The sequence below is a fragment of the Meleagris gallopavo genome, chromosome 5 (genome assembly GCF_905368555.1).
Source record: "Meleagris gallopavo chromosome 5, MGAL_WU_HG_1.1, whole genome shotgun sequence".
Taxonomy (NCBI): domain Eukaryota; kingdom Metazoa; phylum Chordata; class Aves; order Galliformes; family Phasianidae; genus Meleagris; species Meleagris gallopavo.
In genome coordinates, this window is record NC_139408.1 from 3,566,579 (window position 1) to 3,580,093 (window position 13,515).

Below are 13,515 nucleotides of genomic sequence, written 5' to 3' on the forward strand. Positions count from 1 at the left end.
AGTATCTTTCTGTTCTCAAAAAAAAAAAAAAAAAAAAAAAAGTGATTTTTTTTATTGTGGTCAAAACAAAAAATAAAATTACTATGAGGTAGTTGAGTTGGTGTCTCACTCCAATTTATAGGAGAGATAGGAGGTTCTTTGATGTATGTATACCCAATGTGAGATTAAGAAACAACGGTTCAAATGTTGGTCCAACCAGTTTATTACAAATCTTAATCAGGGAGATGGGGAAGGGAAAGCGGGTAATAAAGATAAGAAAGAAGCAAGAATTACATAAAGCAGGGATAGTCACCACCAAGATCCAGCAGCATCCCGTTGCACACCATTCTGATGGTTCGAGGCAAAAGTGCAGGGGAGAGCAGCAGCAGAGTGGCCAGCATTAGGAAGCAAGCAGGTACAGACAGAGCAAGTCCAGAGATTCTGTCAGCATGCAGGCATCACGTCACAAGGCATCTGATGTCAGACACCTACCCTCTTAGTTGTAGGTCCCTTTTTTATCCTCCTTCCTCTGCCAATGTTGTATTCCTGGACACTTTGGGAAGAGTCAGGTGCAGCACACACAAAAGACTACTTCCTGGACATTAACCTGCTGCTTATTTCTCTCGTCGCCCCTGGCCTGCAGATCTTCAGACAAAAGATTTTTCTAACTTTGACCTGGACTTGCCTATCTCTGTTCCTCAGCAAGCTTTGAGACAAAAATGCAAAGAATCTCGTACTGTTGGCCAATATCAAGATATTAGCCTGATGAAGGACAAATGCCAGATAACCAGAAATGGTGAGGTAGAGTTATTGCTTATGAATGTCTCCTACCCCAGGGAATCTTTTGATCTTAAAATGGCTTCACTTTGTAGAATAGTTGATGACAGAATCAAAGATAAGGGAACTTGCTCTAATCTACTGGGCTGGGCATTCATCTGTCATATTGGGAAACCAACTTTATGTTCCAGCCCCATAGGAACAAAACTTTCTCTTAGAAAAGCAGAAGTGAATTATGGATGACTCAAACACAGTACAGAAAATTACATTAGCATACATAACACAGAGAGGTTTAAATATAATTACAGCAGCTGCACACAGCAAAGTATACAATAAGAGAAAAACAGTGGGAACAAAACTATTCCTGCTGAGTAACCTTTGTGTGCTTAGAGAAGCAGATTCCTGTCTTTCTTTGTTTTGTAGAATCTAAATACTTGCCTTGAACACTTTTTTTTTTTTTTTTTTTGCCAAAAGCCAGTATGCAGCACAGATGTTGAGTTAATGATCAATTCATATTAAGCCTCAGATGAACGCCAAGAGTAGAAAATTCAGAGCAGATATGCCCCAGAATACTCACAGAATGAATAAACTCCTTTGCTAACAGGGTAATTTTTCAGACTCAGTGGTTGCAGCTTAGGGCTGTAGAGATGAACAACCAGGTTGCCACAACTATACATTTGCCATAGGCAAAGTCGGGGAGGAGAACAAATGTGTGAGGCTGAGGAATTTTTGCCTAGCTCGAAACCATTGGAAAAGGGTCTCTTAGTCCTGTTCTTCACCTTGAATCAGTATTAGCTTCTGCCCATCCAGCAGAGAGTTCAACTTTAATTGAAACAGCCCAGACATTCTAGAGCATTTTTAAGGATATATTTCAAGTCCCTTCAAAAAATCTTCAACTTTTAGTTTAAGCTTCATTGGAGTTGATTTCAACTATCTCCGAGTACATGACATCCCTCCTCTACCTATTGGTTCTTGGTGTAAAATATTCACCAATCCTTTCTTTGGAGACGGAGAGCCATTTTGATAGCAGTGGTAAAATTTATGGCTGTAATGGCTAAATCTAAAATGAAGGACTTATTGATTATGGCAACTAGCAAACAATGCTGGTAGCAGGTAAACTTGATGCACTTGTGCTTTTCTGAAAGTTCTCTTCATCAGCAAGGTATATGAAGACATTTGCCTCTTCTATGTTTCTATAAACATTGGTACATCTTGATGAATTAATTGCACTCTTGGTCTCTCCTTTCTCCACTTTACTAGATCTTCTCTGTTTTCTTCATAATCAGAAAATATTTCCATTTTTATCAGTGTTTTGTGCCTTGCTAAATGTTTTATATTTTAATACCAAGAATACTTTTTAGACTGCATGACTTTAATTCACCTGTATTTGTATTGTTTCAATAGTCTTATTATAAAAGCATGTTTCGTGATTAATACTTTTTGCTGGAAGAAAATAATTCCTGAGCTCTAAGATGACAGAAATCTTCCTTTCCTGTCTTTCATTCTCTCCTCACCCAACATCCACAGTAAAGCGTTACTGGAGTGATTCTAGGAATATCAAACTTAGAAGTTTTAGGGTTCAGCCCTGGTTCTTCCCATAATAATCCAACTCTACATAGCAACCTTACCGAAACGTATTGCTTACTAGGGGATCAAGAGCTGAGCTCTATGAGACAGGAGGCTTTAGCAGCAGCCCTAGACAGGCTCCTCTGTGTATACACTTCATATGGTTACTATTCATTCTATAAATTAATCCGTTGTTATATTATTTTAACAATGAAAACTAAATGCATCACACTAAAATCAAATCAATATCCTCCATATCAGTCACCAGAGGTCTCTTGATTTCTTCCGAGCAAGGATTTTGTTATTCAGACATTCCACACCAGCTGTCAAATGGTCCAACTCAATAACAACCAATAAAGCAAGCACCCCTTAAAAATTTCCCTGGGGAATCTTTTTAAATTGAACAGGCAGTAATAAATCTTGTAGTGTCAATAATGGTGAAAATGTTAATTTAGTTGACTCTACTATGTGCCTCAAGTGAAATTTCAGATGCTGTTCTGGGAAGATGGCTGCTGCTTGAATTCAGACTGCTGTTCTCAGCCTGCAGCACCAGTATCTGATCTGTGGAAAGGGCTATGTGACATTGGCTGTGTGACAAACGTCGTGGTGATCAGATTTCCTTACGAACCTTTGAAATCTCAGCTACTGATTTTAGTAATGCTCCTAGATGGAGGTTACATGACAGGGAGAAACGTGTTGTTAAGACTTTCTGTGATGGCTAACCTGTCCGTAATGGGCAGCAGAAATGCATCCATCTGTTTAGCATAGCACAAGTATGATTTACTACTGCACGGAGCTAGTTAAGCAGTAATATGAATAATAAAGAAATTGTTATTGAAACTGGGTAGAAAAGCAGTTTTATGTTGCAAATGTAGTCTATTAAGGGCATTTGTGAAGATAAATTGTACTAGACGTCCTTTATAGCACAGTTTTGTTGTTTTTTTTTTCTCCCTCACAGATGTCATTTTTGGGCATTAGACAAGTTTTGTTTTGTTTTTTTTTTCCTCCTGCTGTACTGCAAGTACTGACGTTAAACATTTAGGGAAATTTGTTACGTTCTTTATACAAGTGAAAGCAGTCTTGAGAGAACTCAAACCTTTAAATCTCAATTTCACTGTGTTATTTTTTTTTAAGGAGAAGATACCCGTTTGAGGGATATTCCCAAAAGCTGCGAGCGGGGCTGCTTTCCGTTGCGCAGCACGAGCGTGCCGCCAGGGGGCGCTGGCAGCACGCGGCGGGCGCTGCCTCAAGGCGGGAAGGCTGGCGCCCTTTCTGAGAGGCTTGGGGTGCGTGAAGGGCAAAACCTTTCACAGTAGTAAGTTGTTAAGAGACTCGGCGCAGATAGGCAGAAATATCCTAATCTCATCTACAAAAACAAAAAGAAGGGAAAAATCATTGCAAAGTGGGCACATGCTCCATAACTAAGCGTGCTAGTTAATGCTTTCTGAAATACTGAGCTGATGGAAAGCGTTCTTGAGAAATTACGGCACTGTAGATGCAAGGAAAAAGCAAAACTGAAAGGCAGAGTCCCCAAGAGGCAACTCCACATGGAGTCTGAGAAAGCACTGAGTCACATCTTTACATCCATATTTCTGAAAATCCTAAAAAAAGAAAAAAATCCTCAGTAAGTCTTCTAAGTGGAGCACCTGCATTATCCTTTCCTCCAGGAAGTTCAGTTGAATTGTGTTTGATTAGATTAGATTTTAGCCTTCTAAAAAAAAAATTTGCTAATTTCTTTTTAATCTGCTAATTACTCTGGAGCATTCCATGCAATCATACTGTGGTTGTTTGCCTAGTTATTTACTGATACAGATTTAGGACTGTCCTGAAATCTAATCTAGAAATACTCCAGACAAATGTGTACTCTGTGCTTCTGAAAAGCTATGCCCTATTAATAAGATGAAGGCTTTTCAGTGTTTTCAAAGTCAGAAAAAGGAAATAAGTCATGTTTTTTAGAAGTGGGATCATTTTGGCAGTGCTGTTCCCAATTATACTGACCAGTGAAAATCACTTGATTCTGACAACCTGCCATTAGAGATTAGTTTTCTTCCTTTCTCTAGCAACAGCGATTTCTGTAGACATTATTGTTGCTATGATGATGTCCTATTCTGTAGAATAACCTGACCTCTGCCTGTCTTCAGGCAGCACATAACTGAGAGATTGAGAGTAGGTTCTCAAGTGAATTCCTGTTGTAGGAATTACATGGCTTAGTATTAACTTTTCTTTTCCAGACAGCTGGAGGAATTCATAATTCTGAGACAAGTTTATGAATTCTGTCATCAATTCTTGGATCTAACATTCAACTAAAAATGGGGTTTTTAATGCATGCAGAAGTGGCAGAGCAGCTACATGATGCAGAAAGGCTAGCAAAGTGAATGAACCAGGTGCAAGTCCTTTTTCAGTGCCTCTGAGAAGCACTCTGTCTCTCACAGCTCTCCTAAATTTCCCTAGTGAAACGGCTCTACTTTGAAGAAACAAATACTAATTTTCTCATAAACTTCTGTTCATTTTGTCTTTATACCATATAAATCCCAAGAATCTCTCTCAAACAAATGAAGAATATTTTTCTGTGCTAAAGAAAAGCTCCACAAGGAAAGACTAAGAACCAATTGCTCTACAGTTTGCAGTGCAATACTCTTCTACTGGTAGGTTTGTTAAGCCCATGTTTTGTACTACCGTGAAACTTTTTTTTAACCCAGATTTTCATATATCAAAATAAATCTTTTAATGATTTTGTGGATGGATCCTCTTGCCTCTTTCATGGAGTTGAACATGCTCAGAAAGTAACTTTTAGGGAGAAAGGAAGAGGAATATCTGTTATGAATCAGCAGTTTTTAAGCGTGAAGAACTTGAGATATGGAAATAGTAATATAGAAATGTTTTCCAGCCTCAAGATGGTCAGAAAGGACCATTGCACACTGCTATGAAGTGTAAATGGAGCCTGACCATTAGATATCACACATTTTTCCACCTGAATGTTGCAGTGATTAAAAAAAGAAAAGAAAATACCAAGATAAAGAATCTTATTATTTTGGAAACCAAGAAAATACAAATCACATATTGTTTAAGAAATTTATCTGTAAATGCCACTTGAAGCTTCACTACTGCTAAAGTTATTGGACCTTGGGATTTTATTTATTCAGTGAAATGAGTTTAAGCAAGTTGTTCTTTCTTCCTGTGGTTGTTTTTACTCACTGGTGATTCATTTTGTTGTTGTGATCTGGACTGTAACAGAATTACACTGGTTTAAGGATTTGGTTTAGAGACTTCTGTTGAATGTACACATCCATTACAATTTCAGTTGCGAACCACTAACATAATGGGAGATGTCTGAGAATTCCTCCTTCCTTACTGCAGCAATTAAATCAATATAATGGGAAAGGAGTTACAACAAAGGTATGATGAGGGAAGGACTGACACAATAGAGAGATGTTAGAAAGGAAGAGAAGAAGATTGCTCACCCATATCAGAAGATTCTAGGTTCATAGGGAAAAGCTTCACCAGGAAGATATCCTCCTCCAGTGCCAGTCAGCCCTTAAATGAGGTCTCAGACAATTGGAGCCAAGTTCCACCCCTTCTGGTCACCCAGGTGAATTGCCTTCACCTATGTTCCCAGGGCTGACCAAGGTGCTCAATCAGGCCACGACTCAACTTTCCCCATACATTTGTATACTTAGTACTAGATTCCAGTGCTGAATTCACAGGGTAGATTTTTTTTTTTTGTAGATAAAATGAGAAATCTGAATTAGATTTGTACCCTATCCTCATATTTTGAGCTTCTGAGATCCGGAATCAAATTTAAGTATTGAACTTTTTGAAATATCGATCTGTCTTAAGTTTGCATTATATTTACTTAAGATAAAGGAGTATCCATTGAATATTGTTATGTATTTCTCTAGTGGATATGTTTTCTGTGCTGTCTATAGTGATTCCTGTGAAATACTATTAACAGCAGGAGATTACTCTGTAAAGTTTATGATGGCAGTCTTGCTGATGCAAGCAGATACTTCCTATTACATCGATGTTCTATTTCAATAACAGATTGCCAGCTGCAAACTTTATACATTTTATTCCCCATACAGGCAATGTATGGGTATATGAATGTAGTTTTGTAGATTCATTTAGCACCTAATGCATTTTTAATGAAGGATGTCGTTTGTTGTTTTTTTTTACAGTATCTCTTTGTAGGACTTGTGATGATGAATTTTCATAGTGCTTCAGAAAAGAGGTATCTGTAATTTCCAAAGTAGTTATGAAAGTCAGATACTAAGTTTACTGAAGCATACTGCACTAATAGGAGAAAAAAATAAAAAAATTAAGTTAATAATGCTAGGAAACCTTGCATATAACCCAGCACAGTCTCATGACATTTCATTCCAAGCTTTCTGCTGCTGAAACATACAATCTAAGCCAATGAGCTGTTTCTGCTGGAGTGCACAAATGCAAAACAAGTCAAACATCCTTCCAGCTACTCATCTCATCAAAACGTAGTTGACAAAATACCTAATCAATGACACTGATTTTTTTTTTCCACAGTTCTAGTAGAATGAAAGCGTGTCTCACAAACATTGGTGTTGATCGGAATGCATAAAACATTTGCATGACTGTCTGTGTTGGGTGAACCAGTGTGAAGGCCTCCTGTGTATGTTAAAATCCACACTTAATTTCTGCTTCAGAAAGCATAACAGAGATGGAAGGGGTGTGTGTGTGTGAGGAAGCTTACCTGAACAGAACAGTCCAGAGGAAAGGAGGCAATGTGAGGGATCTGCATCTGACCTTGGGAATTTAAACTAAAAAGACAGAGAGCTGTTAAACAGCAAGCTAATAGCTTGTTGTTCAAATGCAGACTGTAGTTAGTGGTTTTGGAGAATTAGACAAGACCATGAAGCAAAAAGAACAACTTGAAAAATTGGTGAGAAAAGTTCTCTAGCTCTTTTATTGAAGAACTGTTTGATGATTGATTTTTTTTGTATTCTGTAGACAAAGTTTCTTAGTGACAAATGGAAAGCAGTCTGCTTCTCAAGCAGTTTAACTCATGCTTGGTGAACTAGGAGGAAGTAATACTAGAGTAAAACACTGCCCACAGATGAGTTGAAAATGTCCCAGTATTACCAAACTACAGTAACTAAAATTAGAACTTATTAATACTAATGTGATACAGTATTTAAATGACCATAAATCACGATGTTTCAGGGCACACTCATATTGAGCTTGAGCCAAAATTTTCTTATCGAGGCTACTATTCCACATTTTTAAATGGAAAAGGTACAAGAAATTCTGTTCTGTTTGAAGTAACTCATACTAACTGCTACCAATGATAGTACATAAAATTACATGAACTGTTGTTTTGGTTCAGTAAAGAACATATTTTTCCTCTCCGGTTGCAAATGCTTCCAGACCATATGGAGTAAATAGCAAAAAAAAAAAAAAAAAAAAAAAAAAGACAAGTGGAAAAAATTCAGCCAAAAATAATCTGTAGCAAGGAGCAGTCTTTGCTTTTCAATTAAATACATTTATCATGGGAAGTTCTTATCTAGACCATGAGACAGCAGATAGATATTATTAAATGAAAAGTGTAATATCCTCTTTCTTTATTAAGATCCTTCATAACTATCTACAATAGGTGACAGTGCCTAATGACAATTGTTCCCTGTAGAATTCTGAAGCAAGAATTTCCTTAACATATTAACTAGTGAACCAGTACTACAGATTATCCTTGCTTTGCTGGACCACACTTACTTAATAGGAAACCTAAAAATGTCTTGTGCTCATGACATTTTTATTATGTTTTCCCTCTTTCAATTCTGCCTTTTCCTTCTCTGTGTCAGGATCTGAATGCTGGTCCTTTTGACTGCTGTTTGCTTTCAGAGTTCAGCTGCAGCTGATGATACTTCAGTATGTTTCTTTTCCCTTTTCTGCTAGAGTTCACATTACTCTGCCTTGTCTACACCAAGCTCTAGTAACAATTCAGAACCTGAATTTGATGGGCTTCACATTCAAGATCCAGCAATTAGATAATCCTGTGATTAAGTCTCAAAAGACAGTCCATCTAGTTAAATGACTTGCAAGATGGAAGGATACCACAAAACACAGTGGAAGATATAATTTCCTTCTGGAAGGAAGATCCCCTCACCCTACCATTTCCCTTGTATGTAGTAGCCTGTAATTGCAGAAGAATTAGATGCATCTTCCTTTCCTGCCTTACAGAATTCAGACCTGCATGTCCCATTTTCTTGCCTGGTTCTGGTGGCTAATTGCATATCTGTGTGGGCAGTGTTCTCCAGGCACTCTGGTGAAGCTGCATCGTTATATTGAAAAGAACTCAAGATTGACTGGGCCAGTAAGATAATAGGAGTATGAACATAGCTTCACGGGTAGGGCAGGACATGATAGATGGATAGCTCGAGTTCTGCTCCAAGAATTCATATTTTATTCAGTGCCGTTTCATCATCTCCCCTTTCAACTGTGTTTTAAAAAGAAAAAGAGTAGTCCCTGCTTAGCTATTTCAAAGATGGGTCACAGACACTTTCTTTCAGGAAAGGGCTAAAATCTGTGAATCTGCAGTAGATAAAAGCATTTTCCTGCAAAATGCGAAGCACAGAGTAGGTCAGGGTCACATTTCAAACATCCTCATGCTTAGTGTTTCCTATAACAGCTGCTTTCAAATAGCATTTCCTCCCCCACCTTCCTCCATAGGACAGAATAAATTCTTGAAATATATATCAGGAGTGTCAGAAGGCCCAAGGAAAATCCATCTGATTACTTTACCTTTTTTTTTTTTCTCTTTTCTTCCAGCGTGCTCTCTCCTTGTGGCAGCAGCTATGTGAGGACTGTGAGAAAGCAGGTTTACATAAGAAAAGATACACTTCCAAGGAATCTCTATGAACTGGGACACAAGGCCTGAGGTGAGCAGTGGGGAGAGGGACATACAAACCTTCCTTAGTGCAGGAGTTTAGATCTCTTGGTTTCCAGGTAGGCAATGAGAGTTCCAGATGAGAGTTGGTATGTGACACTTGCTTTGCTGGAGCTTGAGATGAATAACTGGAGTTAGTTAGACAGTGAATATGTGAATTTGTGAGAGGATAGACACAAGAACCTTTTTTCAAGAAAGCAAGAAGCTGGAGACTAGAGAAAGGACTCAATAACATTGAGAAGAGCCAGAATGCTAGTATCTAGCCTTAGTATGCATTCTAACCTTCTTTGGTTGCTCTCCCTCCTTGTGCACAGCTTGTGCAGTTGTGGTATGTTATGCAAATGTCTGGAGACCTTTCAGAGAATTGGTATGACTGTGGAGTGCCTGATTTTCAGGTGCTTCGTCTGCTTGCTACCCTTGACTTTGATACTGTGGAGGGTGGTGTGTGGTGGATGGAGAGGGAGAAGCTAAAGATAAAACAGAAATAAGTACTACTTTGGTATATGCATTTTATTGTCTGTATGCCATGTACTATTGGTTGCTGTTAAATTACTGGCTACTTGCTTGAGGTTCTTATTTTACCTGGTGCTCTTCAAATGCTGCCCTCCTCCAGAAAATTCCTTACTAAATGCCATCACTTCATCATCTTGTGCTTTGTGATCTTTCTCAACATCTTTGCAAAACCAACCCTACACGTATTAGATATTCTGCCAGCTAGTGGAGAGGACAAGGATAATGCATCATCTTCAACTTGTGAGCATCATCTTCAACTTGTGACCTATGTTCTATAAGTAAGCAGAGAATACCCATTTAATGGACTTCATTGACGTGTGGAAGGATCCTGTCTGCACTACGTGAGAAGATGATTTACACTAGTCCAACTGGTGTACAGGATATTCAGATGAGAATTAAGTGACTTGAAGAGTGCTACATAAGAATTTATTTCATTGAGCAAATTCAAGCTTCACGTCTTTGAGTAAGACTTTCAACATTCATGGCAGGGGGAAGTGCACAGTAACAGTGAAGGGCAGAACTACAAATGACTCCTAATCTACTTTGTATTTTAAAATATGTACGTTATCGCATGAAACAACTCGAGGATGTGATGGCTTTGCAACATTTCTATCTAACAGTGTTTCTAACTATCAAAAATATTTTCTGATATATTTTTCTTATGTCTGTAGGTAATAGAGATATATAAATTCAATATACTAAATATAAATTCAGATGTTGCTGTAGATACAAATATAGTGATAAGGAAAGTAGCTGTGAGGAATACAGTGGTTTTGAAAACTGTAGAAAGACTTTTTAGTGAAGACAAGGGAATATTGTCGATAGAGCTGGTGAACAAGCAGCATGTTTCAACATCCTTCTCTAGAGATACAACATGTATTTTGTTACTTCAAGCTGTCTTCCAACTCTTTGCATTCAGACATCAAAGTTTCTGCGAGTTGTATGCTTCCTATATTGTATGCGAATACTCAGAAATGTCTGGCTTCCTTTCTCAGTGTGCTTCCTTTCAGTGACCTCCATTATAAGAAAAAGAAACCTACGGGGGAGCTTATGTGAGCTGTGCTCATCCTTCAGTTTTGCTCCCTGTGTTTTCACTCCTCTGGCAAGTTTTTCTGTACTAGGGTGCTGCGTTTCAAGTATTCACTAAAACATCATGCAGTGAAACACACTAAGTTTTGGATTTGCCGTTTTCATTCATTTGCTTTTCTCCATCTGTCTATAATTTCCATTTTCATCAGAAAAGCAAGTACTTGACCTCTTTCCTTACCCTCTTTTTAACTATTTCTAATGCTACAAAGGTAAAGGGGCATGCAAGATTTTGTGATATTAAATGAATTCTTGGCTTCTCAGATAACAAGATCAAAATCCAGTTTTAATGTTTCCAATATATTTTCAGCATGCCCTTGATCCTGCTGTCTGCTACTGTGGTTGGCTCCCACTGGCAGAAGCAGGTCCCATCATGGTCTAGAAAATACACTGTCTGATCTTCAGCTTCACATCTTCTCTTTACAAGGACACAGCCTCTGAAGCACTTAATTCTAGATCAGTTTTTCAGAAACATTATAAGACTTGTAGTCCCACTGCACCTCAGTCAACATCTTATCTGACTCGTGGAACAGATTGAGGAAAAGTTCCTTCAGGTTGGTTGGATTTTCTACTAGTGAATGCAATTTAGTCTTCTTACTTAGAGGATTTTTTTTCTTTCAAGTATTACAATTGATAAACAAAAATGCTTTTGACCTTCCTTCCAGAGATTTTTCCATGTATTCGTGCAATTTACAGTCAGGATTTTTTTCTTAAACTGGGTCTACATTTTTACCCATTTCAACTACATACCTGTGTGTACCAAGGTTTTACTTCTTCATTTGAGCAAAAATAAATACACCTACATATTAACATTCATATTGCTGTTCACTCTTGCTTTCCTCTTTTTCCTAAATCTGATGATATAGCATTGTTTTGGGGTATTGCTTCCAGCACAGATCATTTTGGTCAGCTTCAGTGCAGATTTTGTCCTGATAACTCCCTTGTCCCCTGCTAGGACTTGCAGCCTGACTCAAGCCAGTCAGACACTCGTTTTGCACAGTCATGTTTTATGCTCTTGAATATGAGGCCAGCCCAGGTCTTAATTAGCAATGACACATTCCCTGAACTCTTGGTTGGTAAGCAGAATATAAACAACTCTTGGTTCATAAGCAGAAGATAAACAGCAGTTGCAGTATTCTTGGCTAGGAATCATGCCCTCAATGCCTATGCTTGATGTGCAGGCGTCGTCCCTAAGCCGCTTATGCTCATGTCCATCTGCTGCAATGGCAGAGTGCCTTCTCACAAGTTGTTTGGACTCCTGCCTTGGGGGCAGAGGTGCCAGGCAATGATCAGCAGCCAGCGTGACAATGCAGGCATCATTTCTTCTAAAAGAGCAGCTCCTTTAAGCAATTACTGTAGTACAGGCTGCTAGCATGGGCCTCTTAGAGCATGATTACACCTGTTGGAAATTATGTGCCAAGAAAAGAATACATGAACCATGCTGGAAAGCAGTCCAACCAGTGCAGTGTTATTTTTAGCTGCCAAGGAGACAGGTTGCATGGCTACAGGGGTATGAAAACTCATCAGTAGTTCTCAGAGTGTCAAAAAAAAAAAAAGATCTCAGCAGGCCAAAAGAGCCTAGAGGCACATCTGATGCAGGCTATACTATGGCCTCAAGTAGCAACTGAAGCAAAACAACAGTAACAGAACTGGTGTGAGAGCTTTCCTCACAAAGTAATTAAATCAAGAAAAAACAGGTTAGATTTTTGATACTCTCTTCAAAGTGAACGAGAAGATCCTGACCTTTTTCTTCCTGCTGGATGAACACCTGTGATATGAACTATAAAGACAAAGATATAGTAGGAGAATGAGAAAGTGAAATGGATGTTTTGTAGGCATGATTAGGTCTCCCTACAGAGTAGTGTGTCTGAATACAGCACTGCTAAGCTAGTTTGCTAGCAGAGAAATCAAAGGACAAGGAGGAAATTCTCATCTCTCTATGCAAGTGTAATAAAGGAGTAAGCATTTAACAAACCTGGTTGAAGGAAGTCCATTTCCAGTCTCTGTTTTGTCCCAGGAGTCCTGTTCTCCCTTTCCCTCAGCTTAAGGCACAGTAGCCACATGACAACAGGAGCACCTCGTCAGCTACTGGTACTGAACCCAATTCTCTTCTGTCTTGACATGTTTTTACATGCCCCAAGGCACTTGTTTTTAGGAAGGTGTGCAGAAGCATCCTGTGACCCATCCTGCAAGCCTCATGCCATCTGAAGGTCAAAATTTCAAGACATGAGAAATATCCTTGTGGAGAAGAAGTTTATACGACTTCTGTAAGCCTAGTTCCAGCTTGCTCATGTCAAAAATGAAGTGATACCTTTTATTAAAAAAAAAAACAAACAAACTCCTTTACAAGGTTTTAAAATCAAAATCACTTTTTTGATGTTTAACTTAATGAACAGAATGTTTTTATTTTTAAACTGCATTGGAAAACATTTTAAATCATACAGATTTTTTGCCCGCTTAGTATTTTTAGAATTTTAGTAGTCTAGAAAGTCCATCTGAGGACTGAGACAACATTCATTTTTTAATTTCTTACACAGAAAAGTACTAAAAATCAGTTTCATCTGTACTGCTCAGCATTAGTCTCAAGGTAATTGTAAATCTCCTTTGAGGAGCTGGAGTGGACAAAAGGATGTATGAAAGCCTCCGTGTGTTTGCGAGGAAATACAATGAGCTGAAAGGCT

The 13,515-nt window shown here is 38.4% G+C and overlaps 1 long non-coding RNA gene across 1 annotated transcript; it reads right to left on the bottom strand.

Annotated features, from left to right (window-relative positions):
• Positions 1–20: 20 nt before the first annotated feature.
• On the bottom strand, positions 21–12,909 carry LOC146544212 (uncharacterized). The gene is made up of 2 exons (XR_014883344.1): positions 12,810–12,909; positions 21–12,233 (listed from the first exon to the last, which is right to left on the bottom strand). It is a non-coding gene; the product is annotated as an uncharacterized LOC146544212 (long non-coding RNA).
• Positions 12,910–13,515: the final 606 nt, after the last annotated feature.